Here is a 14,714-nt window from a genome sequence, read left to right as displayed (position 1 = left end):
CTCTCAAAGTTCATAAAAAATTTGGGATCAATTAAAGAAACCAAAAGATATATTCTGTCCAATTCTTCACCTCTTGAACAAGGCAACTCTACTCCCCTTCTTACTTAAGCAGTGAGAACGACTTAAGAAAAAGCAAATTCTAGTAGAAAATGAACCTAGAGTATTGAGGTAGCCATTGATTCCATTAGCTATGGTCTTTAAAGTCATGCTTAGTGAAGCAAAAAACAACGCCCACGCCACCAAACCTTTTCCTCTAGAAAGCACATTAGAACACATTTAAAAAACCTGTATTTCTAATTTTCTGTGTGCTAGATAATTGTGTTCATACAATTTCTTTCCACAAGAAAAGGAAATGTTACCAGTAGACGCTCTGGCCTATCTCCATAATTTGAAGTAAGAACCATTCAGATTATATTCAACCACAGACTGATTTTTCACATCTTCAGAAAACATTGCTGCTTAATAAATGAAAACCAAAGTATTGCTTCTGCAGTTTAAGCAAACAACTGAGTAATGGCTCATGCTAAACCAAGGAGTGAGTATATTACAGAGCAAGACTAAAGATCAGTTACTTGGTTTTGTCAGGTGTTTTATCACTGTAATTTCTGTCCTTCCACCCTCACTTGTTCCTATTACTAACTATTCTCATTCACTCTTCCTTCTAAAAACTGGGTGTATAACCCTTTCAAGAACCTTCACATTTTCTCTACAATCTAACTTACTTTGTTGTTAACAAAAGTAAAAGAAAATGAAGGGATTATAAGTTTAGTCTCAAGATGATAAATTCATGCACACCTAACGAACACACCATGTCTGGTTTTGCATTCATATCTTGATATTAACTTCTTCCTGAACTGCAGTTTAAATTCAAACTCTTCTAGACCTTCTGTTTTATACAGTCTCATCTAAATGCCAGGCATTAGATAAGCAGAGTATTAAGCTACTCACAGGTTGGAGTTTAAGGTCATCCTCACTGTCTGAAAGCAAAAGCTGTAATATACTCTCACCCACATGAGGTTCATTGTGTTTTGGTTTTTTAATGAAAAAGCAACTGTTTGAACACAAAATAATATCCCTGAAAAATTTCCTCTGAGCTTCTCCATAAGTGATCCCATAAGTGGACTGACATAGTGGGCCAGGCATATGTAGGTTCCACATGCTGAACAGGAATTCTTTAAAACCACAGGATCTGCCTTAGGAGCAACAGTCAGAACAAACTTGTGTTGTCTCACTGGACGTATTTTTTTCATTTTCCTTCCAATATTTATTCCCCCGTAACAAAACCTGATCTTCATAAAGTTTATGATATGCAAATACTCCTTTGGAATATACTGATTTTGAAGCCATGTTGTCCAAAACCCATGAGCAATTCCTATGGATCTGTCACACTTGGCAGGGGATGGGAAAGTTGAGGGGGTGTGAAATCAACTCCGTTTCTGGTACAGACACTATAAAGCAACCAAAAAAAGCAAAAGGTTTGTCTATCCCAGGAAAAAATGACCAGTAGTTTTGTGAACACAAAAATGAGAACAGAGAACTGTAAGAACCTGTTTATACTAAACCAGGGTTATTTTCTGCAAAGGGACAGCTGAAATACAAGTTCCCAAATAATAAAGTCTACCCCCGAAATAACAAAAACTCAAACTCACGTTTACAAAATTCCATGTTTGGGTAGCACAACAAATTGTGTTATCATCCCAAAAATTCTAAACAATTAGAGCATGGGAACAGGGCTTCAGTGCCAGGTGCTTAAAAGCAAGAAAAGAGGAGAGGAGACTTCAATTTAAATAATGGTGAGCAATTAATTCAGTTGTAATCCCACATTTCAATTCCAATCCTCAAGCACCTCAGAGGCAAAAGACTAAGGAACACACTGGTTTAAACCAAGGGAGATGTGACAGTCTTAACAAATCTGTATTTTTCAAATGAAGTTGGACTACAGCTTGCCAATTTACCAGAAGTCTTCATTATTCTCTGGAACTCTGAATCTGAAAATTACAACAGGTCAAGAGATAAGAGATAAGGCAGATTTTCTCAGAGCAGGTATGTCTTATCTTCCACCCACATTGGAGGGAATGAGAGTAACTGCAGGGTTGAACCAAACAAGTGGCAGTGCAGCAGGGAAGCAGGATCTGAATACATGGAACAGAGGGAAGCTTTTCCCTTGCTTCATGACCAGAGAAGGGATTTGAAAAGAAGGGTATTTTTAATGTTGTTTTTCAATTAATTTTTGTCTCTGGGAAAAATAAAACCCAGCTTATCGGTTTTCCTCCTCAATTTTGTTCTAAAAGTAAATCTTCTGAGATAAATATGATCAACCTAAAGCAGTAAGTGCCGCAGTTGAGACTTGTGTTAGCTGTGGCATTAGCACTTTCAAGGACTTTGTTAACACCACCCTTACACCCTTAGTCCTGCCCCAAATTCGGCTAATGGCAACTTCATAAGCACCATCTTTTTAAATCCCAAAGTGCTTAAGGTTAAACAAGATCTGACTTTTAATGTAGAATTCAGCAGGGGGAAGGAGAAAGGAGAGAGGAGGGAGAGGGGAGGAGAGAGGTGGGAGGAAAGAGAGAGAGGAGCTCCTAAGAACACTACAAGTCAACATGAGATTTTGCACTTTCTTGCATATCTGTACAGCCAAGCATCTCTACTCAGATGATATAATGGCATCATCAGACCCTAAAGGGACTTTAAACAAAATCAGCATCATATTTAATTATCTATGACTAGTTAGGGAAAAAAAAAGAGAAGATAATAATTTTCAATTAATGTCACATAAAAGGAAATCATTATTTTTTAAACAGTTAGGGCTGGGACCTGGAGTTGTCACTTGAGATGCAGCCTGCAACAATACAGGTTGGCTAGTGGGCTTTGCTAGATAAACAAAAGCTTTTTCATAGATGCAACACTAATTTTCAGAATGTTGCTAGGGCAACAGCAGACTGTAACAAGAATTTCTGAATAACGAGCAGGTGGCAATATACAAAGATCTTAGATTCCTGACTAAATTATTTATATGCAATCCGGAACAGTGAGATTTTGAAAAGCAATAGCCTTATTCCACCACCACAAATGGAAATACCCTGTCTAGAACATTTATTAGAATTCTAGACATGTATCTTGTTTTTGCTTTTACCATGATATGTAAAGCAAGATCACTAGTCTCACACCTCCAGCATAAAGAAGCAAAACCAGTTATTTTGCATAAAATACACAATGTAAAAAAATAGTTTTTCTAAGCCAAAGCCAAATCTAACTTTCTACCCAAGATTCTCCTTGTACAGATTCAATAATTCCAGAGGGACAGGAACAAATCCTGGCAATTATGAAGTAAGGACCAGACTAACAAAAGAGAACTGGACATGCTTTATCCATCATGCACATCCATAGCAGGAATTTTGCCAGATGTAAAATGTTATGGGAGGAAGCCTTATGGGCAGTCTAGAGTCTACACTTGAAAAGCAATGGCAGCAAGATTTGGCAAAATTTTTGGTAATTTATAACTTTCAACTCTGCTAAGTCATTATACTACTAACAAATTCCATCATGTGGCTTTCCAAGTTTCTGATTAGCTGGTCAGCAAAGGCCTGGCTATCTGGACAAGGCCAGCTGTAACATTATTGTTTTGCTGAATATGACAGAAAATAACTATTTTAACTTATTCTAAGACTGAACTGTTTCTCCCTGTGAGTTCACTAAGACACTGTAATATATGCAAAAATCACAAACCTGATCTACCTTTAAGGCTTTTTGTTGAAGGTCTCTGTTTTAAATACCAAAAAATAGTACAATCTGTAGTTATTTTCACCAAAGTTCCCAGTTTTCAGAGATTACCAGAGTCCATGTATTGAGATATAAATTCACATGCCACAAGATAACTGTAAATGGATGTTCATTCATAAACTACAGAGCTCTTTTACAAGTAGCTGACATTATCAGAAAAACTTTCCAAAACACAGTAGAAGATGGATAATCTAATTACTTTATTATATTTGATTGATAAATACTCCTAATTCTCCATTAAGCCACTCACAAGAAAGACATCAAGGTGTTGGTGTGTGCCCAGAGAAGGAACAGAGCTGGGGAGGGTCTGGAGCACAAGTCCTGTGAGCAGTGGCTGAGGGAGCTGGGGGTGTTCAGCCTGGAGGAGGCTCAGGAGAGGCCTCATCACCCTATAAATCCCTAACAGAAAGCTGTGGTATGGTAGGGGTCAGTCTCTTCTCCCAAGTAACAAGACCCAGGACAAGAGGAAATGGCCTCAAGCTGCTGGGGAGGTTTAGGACAGATACCAGGAAAAACTTCTTCATGGAAAGTGTCAAGAACTGGAACAGCCTTCCTGTGGAAGTGATAGAGACACCACCTCTGGAAATACTTAAAAGATGTGCAGATGTGGCACTTGGAGCCATGGTTTAGTGGTGGGCTTGGCAGTGCTGAGGGAACTTTACGATCTTAGAGGTCTTTTCCAACCTAAATGATTCCATGATTCTGTTATTTACTGTATGCAATTGTTTCAGTTTATCTGATTTCAAACTAATGTGCATTAATTTGAGGACAAGACGTGAACAAGCCACACATCAAATTGTGTTGTCATCATGTGTGACAGCTGTACAGGCCTGAACGCCCCACAGACATCTAGAACGAGGTTTTAAACTGAAGTTCATCCAGTGAGATTTCACAGTTTTACACCTGGTCAAGTTTTACCAGCAAAGTCTTCCATGTCAGCAAAGCTTCTTGAGTGAGGTTATAGCTAAAGTGATTCCAGAAGAATGTCCAGTGGAGACAGCCTAACTCACAGAAGATTAAAGTATTAGATTCTTACAGCTGGTCTTCTTGCATTGTTTATAAATGAGCTTCTGTCCTCCCCAGCAGCTTCAGTCTACACAGATTTAACAACCAGGGCTGAGCAGTTCCCTGCATTGCAGTTGAATTCTGTAAATTCCTTTGTTCCACTTTCTGGTCAGAGAGACGTAAGAACACAATTGCCTCACTAATATGATGCCTCATGGAACAGCTGCTTAAGCATGATTTTAGATCTCAAAACTGAGGATCCTGGCAACAAGGCAAAGTAGAGTAAAATGAGCATCTTGCTACTTCCTTATGAACACTTCTGAAAGCACATTCATCATCATCATCAGATCAGCAGCTTAATTGCTGGGACACAGGCAAATGGGAGACAGAGAACTGATTCCTCCTCAGGCAGCATCACATTCTGCTACCACGGAACTCATGCCTTGCAAAGATATTTCATCTTCTTAAGCAGCAGGATGGTCAGTCAAGCAAGCAATGCTAACACTTACTCTAAGTACCAATTGCTGCGATGGCACAGGTTCCTTTCTCATGGTGTGATCACTGAAACAAGAAACTTACCTGAACCAAACACTGTATCTCTCCTTGGGGGGGGGGGGGGGGGGGGGAGGAGGGGGGAGAAGAAACAAACTTAATCAAAATTTGTTTTACAGTATGATGGATTTTTTTTTTTTAAATTTAAGAAAAGTATAAACGTAGGACAAATACTGCCATCACTAAGTTTATATTCTTGAGGATTTTTGTATCTCAAAGTTTAGATGAGAAACTAATGCAGTACATTAGAACTTAGTAAATTTGAGAAGCTTTCTGGAAAACTGGTTTTTGGACAAGTATAAAGGCATGAGAAAATTAAAAAATAAGCACCATTGTTTCCTTCAAAAATACTTCAAAGGCTACAGGTCTGAGCAAGTGCAAATGTGACAGGAGAAAAAATGCAAATTCCAGATGCACTGTTCCCGAGCTGAACACAGGCACTAACACCCAATTCTGGCGGCAGAGAGGTTTTGAAAGCTTAAAAGAACAGGAAAGAAAATCTTTCTGGAAATCAGATTTTTCACATTTGAAGGGTGTTCGTTTACAACCTGTATTATGGTTTGCCTAACATATTCTGGAAGTGTGAGCAGACCGGAAGGTCAGGGCTACAGCCTTTCTCTGTGGGACCAAAGATGGGGTAAGGAAAGGAGATGGTTTAAAGAGACAGCAAATTTTAACACTGCTCTACTACTGAACAAGAATCTTATTAATGTAGTCAGAATATTTAAGCAAAGGATTATTAATAGAATATATATTAATAATTATTAGAATCCTGCATTTCTCTGACCAAAAGGCTTTACTTTATAGGCAATTCAGGATAGGAACTTTGACATAGTCTTAGGCTACAACAATCCAGGGATTGAGGATAATCAGGCTGTCCTTGACATATCATTTCCTTATAAAGACATACAACACACAGTTATATTATAATTTATTGACATGTTTTAATACATATTATGTAGCATTTAACAAGGTTATGCGTGTAAGGAATCATCTGTAAAATACCTATGGAACTTGATCTCCCTAAGGCACAGGGAAAAGAAGCTGGGAAAGGAAGAAAGCCCTTTAATATGAATAACCACAAATTTAGCTGGAAGAATAAATGCAGAGGAAGGGAAAAAAACCCACAACAACCAAACAACAACTCAGAAACAGACAAAACCAAAAATAAAATCCACTCCCAAATACACTGACCAACCAAAAGGTAAGCCTTGGAAGTCAGAAGTTAACAATCTGAGTCAGAACTTTCTAACAAAAGGTTCATTATCCATATAAACAGAAAAAGAACAAGTACAACAGAAAACCACTACAGCACATCTGAAACTGAATTTGAAAGAGTACATTCAAAGGAAAAATAAGATTCAGAAAGTAAGTGCTGAAGACACCATACCCACTAACTACAGAAAATTAGAAGCCTCCCATCAGATCACAACTCCCAAAGACGAGGATTTTTTTTCAACAGTACAAAATACATGCTGGTATCATTTGATGTTGCAATAAAAAGCACAGAACTAAATATAAGGAAAAATAACTGTATGCCTGATTTCAATACAAATTTAAAAGGAAAGAATGAATTAAAGGTATCAAAGTCAATGGAAAATGAGTTGACAGAAAAACATTGCAGCAGAGATTGTGCCAAATAGGTCTATTTAATAAAGTAATAGTTCCTAGGAAAAATAAATGGAGTAGGCCTAATCTATTTGAATTACATGTAGTATCATAGAGGAAACTGATAAAGCAGAGACAACAAAGCTTAACAAAATTCAAATTTTAAAGATGTAACTACCATTCAATTTATTCTCAGAAAAGCTACAGAAGTGCCATTCCAATAAAGCCCTGGTAAAGCCTTATATGGAAAATGGTATTTGCACTGATAAAAACTTGTATGGAAAACTTAATTTCATGTGGCTGCAGTAGATAACAGATGGGTAGAAGAGCTACTTAATCTAGAGGAAAACTTTGCCACAAACCCATGTGTCTGTAAGTTTTCCACAGTCAACCAGGCTGGAGGCCAGTAGATATCAGAACCAGATTTTACAAGTGCTGTTCAGCATGCAAGAAGATAACTAGCAATTTAATTAACATTAAGATAAAGTTTGACACAGTTATGAAAGCATAAGTCCTTCTTCTGTAAGAAGAAGGACTGGACTAAATGACCCAGAATCTCTCCTTTCAGTCTTCAGGCACATTCAGGCAGTGTACAGTGCATTGAGTTGCATCCTTTCCACAAACATTCTATTATATTACTGCTATTTAATACCAAGGTACCTGGGTGGCCTAGATTCAGTGGGAACCAACTGGAATCTTTTTGTTCATCAGACTTTACTTTCAAAAGCCTTAGGATCAAGAATTTTTCCTTAAAATTGAAAGAAACTGGAAAAAGCCCACTTACTTGTACTTTATTTCTAAAGATTTCAAATAATAATTTAAAATCAACTTTATGTCCTCCCACGTTTTATATGGGAATCTGTCTTATAACATCAAATATATGTGAGAATCCATCTTTCTTATAGAAGTCATGCCTACATCTAGCCTATATATCTCAAAGACAGTTCAAAAGTTTTAGAGTCACTGTCATTATAAACAGGTAACTGCAGCATATGCAGACATGAATAAAATAAGGATATAGAAAACAACTCCTGATACTGCAAACAGCAGAGTCCTAAGGTTAATAAGTTATGAGCAGGATTAAAGCTGAGCCTGTTCACGTCATGCACAAGGACTTTCTTACTGCTCATATCAAGAGCAGTCAGTCCATCAGATACACACCCCCAGCCTGGGCAGGCGTGACACAGACCTGCAGGACACTCGGCTGCCTTTCTGGAGCATGCAGACACAAAGTATTTAGATGGACAGCTAAGAACCCCATCAGATCCCTGTGATCTCAGTCAAGCAACAGGCTTTAGAATTGTCACCACTGATCTAAACCATGCCTGAATTCACACATTGTCTGACCAGAGCTGAAAAATCTTCTCAAGGTCTCCCATCCCCAATTATTCCACATGTTAAAAATGGGCTAAACTGTTTCTTGCTTAGAAGTAGTCTATATTTGATTGCATACTGGAAAACAGGACAAGAAAAAGAGTTACTGAAAGAATACCTACACATCTATATTTCTTGATTTTTATGGAACATTACAATTTTTAGCCTTCACACTGCTATGGACCAATGAAGAGAGACACAAACCCAGTTTCTAACACTGTCCAATATTTCAGCAGAAAAGGACAGATAAAAAGCTGATTGTGTTCCGAGTTGGGACAGCTTCCACTACTATTTTGATATGCAGGTCTTAATAAGGACTACTGCTCTTTGTGCTTTTCAAATCAAACTTTGCAGTGTCAGGAAATACAAGATTATGTACCAACTAATGGGATGTCATCCTGGTGAATGATGAACAGCCAACTGTTGGAATATCATACATTGCATTAACTGAGCTAGCCCAGTACCATCATTTATTCTTTTCATATTACTGTTTTAAGAATTTAGTCTAATGGTAGCATTTGAAGCTCAGAAATCTTCCTCAAAACATGGTATTATTTATTCTTCTGTATTTAATTCATTACTAGGTAAGGTCAGTCTGGACTCAGTTGCTTCTCCCAGAAACAAGAATGTCCACATAAAAACAGGTGTTCCTCTCCAGAAGCCAATATTTGAAACTAGATGGAAACAAAACATTCCCACATGAAGTAATAGGATGAAAATCATAACATTTTTATAAGTTAACACAATGGTTTGTGTGAAAGATTCATATCATTTTGTTAGACCACAAGTCTAACCAGACTGCAGTAGCATTCCTACACCAGCTTCCATGAAGTCACTTAACAGCTTTCCGAGTACTGGGAGTCCTTTTCCTCCTCTAATCCATACCACAAGGATGACATCTCAGAGCAATACTGGCACTGCTTTGTGGTACAACTTTAAACCTTTGAAAGAGCAGTTTATTTTTCCATGACAATAATGCAATGTGCAACCAAAGACGCAGCTAGCAGCCTTTATAAAGATTAAGTGCAATGAAAATACATTAAAGATCACTTTGATGTGCTTAAAACAAAGAAGAAACCACAACACCTAAACTAAGAGACTAATTATTTGTAATCTTCATTAGGAGTGAAAATTAAGGGCTCATTACAGTCAATTCTAACAGTAAAAATACTATCAGCAGATACTCTGAGTATCTAATTGTCATTTTACCAGTTTCTGCCACTAAAGTATATGCAACACTCACTAACACAAGGAAATTATTCAGTTTCCCTTGGTTTTCCCTTGGAAAGCCATTAGGAAAAAGTTCTTGTTCAGGAATAGTCTGACTTCCCAAGTGGAAGAAGGATAAGGACCCATCAACTGAAAAAGGCAAACCAGGTTTATTTTTAGTCTAAGTACTGCCAGCGTGTGTAGCTTTGCTAACCAATCCAGCTACTTCTGAGGGAAGACAGAAACCGGTGAGGGCTCAGCTCTTGCTTTAAGTTATGGAATAGATTTAATGGATTACAAAAGAAAGGGAGAAAATTATTCTAATCGGAGCAGCAAGCTGTACTCTTTTTGAACACGTGCAGAGCACATTGAACTGAAATGGAGCTCTTCATCCAAAAGATCGAGGGATTCACAATGCTTTAAAGGAAAAAGGCTTTTTTTCCTGTACCTTCTGTTGAAATGCTTCAAATCTTGCTGTGATAACATGGACAAGAATTCCTCACAAACTGATTTACTCATTTTGCTACTGCCTCATTTGGGTACAAAAACTGAACATTTGATCCATTCCAGCAATTTTCCAATGCCTCTCAAAACTCCTGCTGTATCTCCACAAGAACAAACCAAATTCTTCCGAGTTCACTTAGAACATAAAAACAGATGGAAATCTGCCTGTGGATCCAGCATTGGTCAATGATGCAACTGCTCCCAGCTTCTCAGCACCAGCAGGAGGTTTTGATGCCCCAAGCTCTGACAGGAGAAAGGACTGTGAGAACACTCCTCAATCTGCTGTTGGCAGAAGCACTCGAAGTAGTACGAACTTCACTCACCAGCTGCACACCAACAGCCTTTTCCAGATTCAGCTGCACTAAAGAAGTCACTGATCTCACTTCCAGTCACCATTTCCTCCATCTGCCAGTTAAACTGCTCCTCCAAGTCTCCCAATAGATGTTTCAATTTGATAAAATAAGAGACCCACATCTTACATAGCTAGAAGTTCGGAAAGTGCTCCCAGTAACAGCTCATTAAACAGAGCAGAGGAGGTGGCAGAGGGCAGGAACAAAAAGCCAAGGATATGGCACCACGATGGTCTCTTTCACAGCAGCAGGTATTGCAAGGACTGCATCTATTTATGTCTTGCTTCACTTAACATAAATTAAAATGCTTTAGTTGGATACCTACAGCAACCTATCACACCTCACTTGGCTGGGAACAATTCTTAGGACAACTGTGTTAGGTTAACTGCTAACCAATTACACAGAACATTTTCTAGAAAAATACAAAATTCGGTCCTGGATTTTTGCTAAACCAGATCCAGAGATGACATCTTTTATATTTATGCCTTTTAGAGGTTATTTTTTGACCCAGAGATGCAAGTTATCCAAAACTGTGCTGTCAAAATGAAGGAGCAACTATTTAGTCACAGCTTTTAAGGTATTTATGACATTTGTCCTGACAAGCTTCAGCCTTCAGACAATTCTATACACAGTTGGACAAAGACCTTTCATTCATGGCAGTACAAACTTGCTAACAAACCTGAGGAGGGGGCAGAGAAGTTAAGAGTATAAAATAAACACAGGACAGAATTCCATTTTATACACAAATTCAAGTTACAGATTTAAGAATAATAAGAATTATTGGGAAGGAGAGTAAAGAACAAAAATTCGGCAGCAGATGAAAAAAGACAGGTGGACAATGTAGTATATAATTGTTTATGCAGAAACCAATGACAGCTAAGAGGTAATGCCCCATTTCCTTACAGAGATCCAAGATAAAGAGTAGAAAGAAACCCTGGAATAAGCACCCCACAGCCATCTCAAATCTACACTTTGCTTCAGCAGTCTGGATCTGAACATACAATAACCAAATATTCTTGGAAACTTAATTCTATATATTGGAGAAAAGTGCATATCATAAAATGACACATTGACAGGATTCTCATAATACATACATTAAACTGCAGGAGACTAACTTATGCACAAGAGTAGCAGTGCAGGCTGTTCTGTAATTAAGGCTGCTGCCCTTCATAAATCTGTTTCCAGACATTATTTCCTCTAAAAGACTCCTTCAACAAGTTATGAAATCGAAATAAGATTATAGGCAGGCCCAAAGTGCCGTTTCTCCATCAATATTTAATCACAATCTGTTGCTGACTTACCATCTCACAGAAACAGAGCTTTCCAACACGATTTACAAAATCTCCTGACATTGTTATGCAGCACATTGGTCCATCACCTCAAAGAAAAGTCAAGGAGGATACACAAAGAACCACATAACCCCAACTTTAACGGGCTCCCATAGATGCTACCTATCAGCCAGAGTAAGCACCACATTAAGGCACTCGCATTGATTCTTCTTGCCTAAAGAATACGGTGTGAATGACCTTATTATTCAGGTCTTCACTGCCCAACGACTCCTCTTTCCATCACTAAAAGGCTCAATGTGGAATGCAGCGTTTAAGGAAAGCCTTTCTAGCTGGCCATTCCTAGGTGGGATTGGCACGGGAAAACTGCCACTAAAAGCCCGACTGGGCTCAACACCTCTGCAGTCCTTCAGCCCAGTGATGCCAGGATTACAGGATATTCTCCCACTCCTATTGAAAGCTCATTAGTTGTCACACCCATGAATTACAGCACTTCGTATTTACTGGCTGCTGCTTAACTCTCTTCGTATCTTTGCAATGAGAATCCGAGTACGCTGAAAAATTTCAGATCCAAATCACTTCAACTAATCAGGACATCCAAGGTGGTTCATATTTTTATCCAGGTAGTAAAAGTTAGAGCATAGAGTTGTCTAGCTCACCAAAACTGAACCATGCAGTCAATATATACTAAAAGATTTTATAAAATGGACTGTATGCCACCTTATAGCCAATTCAAAGTTTACATTGCTCCGTTACCTGACAACTCACTCTTAAGAGAACACAGTGTCGAAAGGCCGATTTTCCCCAAAGTGTCCAAAAAATGCAACTGTATCAGCTACTTTTAAAAGCCTGGAATGCAGCACCTTGAAACCTTAAACACATAAAGGTCTTTAAAAAGATGTGGTGCTACATGTCTTAGTCAAATTAACCCTGGGGGGAAGTAGTAATGTGAAAGTGGCGATACAAAGACATGAACTTGAATTAACAGAGGCCACTGTAGCAAACTGACAGCACCTTTTAACTGAATAAACCCCCAAACCATGGCATTTGGGTTGTACCCAGAGCTGAGCCTAGAGCACTTGACCTAAACCATTCAGCTGGTTTGAAGCACGGACAGACTTTAAGAAAGTAATACAAAATAAAGACTATGGTGTAAGGCAAATATACTGAAATATGAGAAGAAATGAAAGCCAAAAACTTAACCTAAGTTAAAAGAAGAAAAAAGGCATAGGCAGAATTACATTTAAGATGAGGAAGAGCAAAGTAGTCTCCTCAACTTTTCCTTTATTCCTCTTAACATAAAAAATTAAAATAGAAACAGACAACCACTGCAGCAGATTTAGTGACTGACCCTTCCCAAATCTTTAACAAATAGTTTCTGCAACACTGCTAACAAACCTAACCCAGTACACTTCACACCCCTCAATATTACTGGTATTTAGTCAAATCTATCTTTACTGACGAGAAAAGTACTAGTTGATAGCAATTTACAGCTTTGTAAAATAAAGAGTGGCCAGGCAGTGCAGTTACAAATACTACGTTTTTAAACTTCCAAGATTTAAAAGGACACAAGTCTTAACATTACCTTTGTCATTGGGACTCCTGTAAATTGAGGAGTACAAGCAGTAAGTTACTTAATTTCTACAAAATACTCACACCCTTGACATCACAGTATTTACTGTAAAACAAAGGCTTAATATTAGCTGCATGCCAAGCCAATGGAAGACTGTCAAAGAAAATGTGTTTCCATTGCCATTTCTTTCTCTTGAATAGCAAATTCTTTGGACAAAATATTTTGAAAAATAATCAGAACTTCATTTTACCTTTCACTTCAACAGCAAATACATATTTCTAATCTAACATTCACAAGACATACTGCCCTGTAAGATTGCTGCTTAATATTCCGGCAAAAAGCATGTCTCAAATACATTACTCCCTGTGGAAGACAAGACATGAGAAAGCAACCCCATTAAAAACTGCAGGTTAATGCCTCAATGCAAAAAGGCCAGTGCAAGAGAAAAATCCCAACACACTCCCTATTCTGCTTTAGGCACACAAGATCTCCTCGGTTTCAGGTTAATAAGAAAGGGCCATCAAAATTTAAAATAAAAACTATTAGCAAAACCACTCCAAGATAGCAAACACTATGGTAGATTGTACTATCTGCCAATGCACCCTAGGCAAAGTGTGCACCACTGTTTTTGTTTTTTTTCCATCACCTTCCTAATCCAGCTTTCTATGGACATCACACAAATCCACCAACACGTAGGATGTGTGCAAATCTCTCCACGTGAATAATCTGAATAATTCTTAGACCCCCATGTAAGAAACAGCTATTCCTCACTTCTTTTTCTATCTCGTTCCGTCTTCCTCATAAAGTGAAACCCTTCTTCGGTGCTGAAAACTCATTTAAAAACGTTTTTAAAAGAGATGGTAAAAACCAGGCTGTGACGTAGTTTGCTCTCGAGTCTACTTACACTTTATATTATAATATCGTAGATAGACCCACATGCAGAATTATCCAACATGCGGCAGAAATTTTTAAAAAATTAATACATAATAGATGAACAGCCCTGTGTCCCGCTCCGGCCAGCCCTGCCTATATTAGGGAAGGGGAAGGGCCGGGCTCACCCCGCCGGACCGCGACCCCCGGCCGGGCTGGACCCACCGGCCCCGCGGCCGCGCCCCCCCTCCCTCAGCGCTGCCCCCGCTCTGCGCACTGCGGGCGCGGCCCCCCCTCCTCCCTCAGCGCACTACGACCCCCGCCCGCGGGAGCGCCTTCCCCAGCGGCGTCCCGGGCTCCTCACCGCGGCGGAGCGCTCCTTCCCGGGCTCGTACCCGGACTCCTTCTCAGGACACCGCGCCCGGCGGGCGGCGGCTCCTCACACACGAGGGGCGCCGAACCCAGCGCTGAGCGCCGCCCGGGTTCCTCCTGCTGCTGCCGCGGCGGGGAGAGAGGCCCCACCCCCTGGACAGCCGCCACCAATGGTTGCGCGGAACGCTAATGATGGACGACAGTTCGGGCCAATAAGCGTTGCGGCGC

The 14,714-nt window shown here is 39.3% G+C and overlaps 1 protein-coding gene across 11 annotated transcripts in view; it reads right to left on the bottom strand.

The window, feature by feature from the left end:
- Nucleotides 1-14,624, bottom strand: part of R3HDM1 (R3H domain containing 1) — a 79,693-nt gene extending 65,069 nt beyond the window's left edge. For 8 of the 11 annotated variants that reach the window (XM_048308605.1, XM_048308608.1, XM_048308612.1 and 5 more), the window contains exon 1: nt 14,479-14,624. The gene's annotated coding sequence lies outside the window, so the exon portion shown is untranslated. The remainder of the gene's footprint in view (nt 1-14,478) is intronic. The other 3 variants (XM_048308614.1, XM_048308616.1, XM_048308617.1) reach the window with 1 other exon arrangement.
- Nucleotides 14,625-14,714: the final 90 nt, after the last annotated feature.

The sequence above is a fragment of the Corvus hawaiiensis genome, chromosome 7, assembly GCF_020740725.1.
Source record: "Corvus hawaiiensis isolate bCorHaw1 chromosome 7, bCorHaw1.pri.cur, whole genome shotgun sequence".
NCBI lineage: Eukaryota > Metazoa > Chordata > Aves > Passeriformes > Corvidae > Corvus > Corvus hawaiiensis.
Note: the sequence above shows the minus strand (reverse complement) of the source record. Positions and strands in the feature narration are given on the sequence as shown.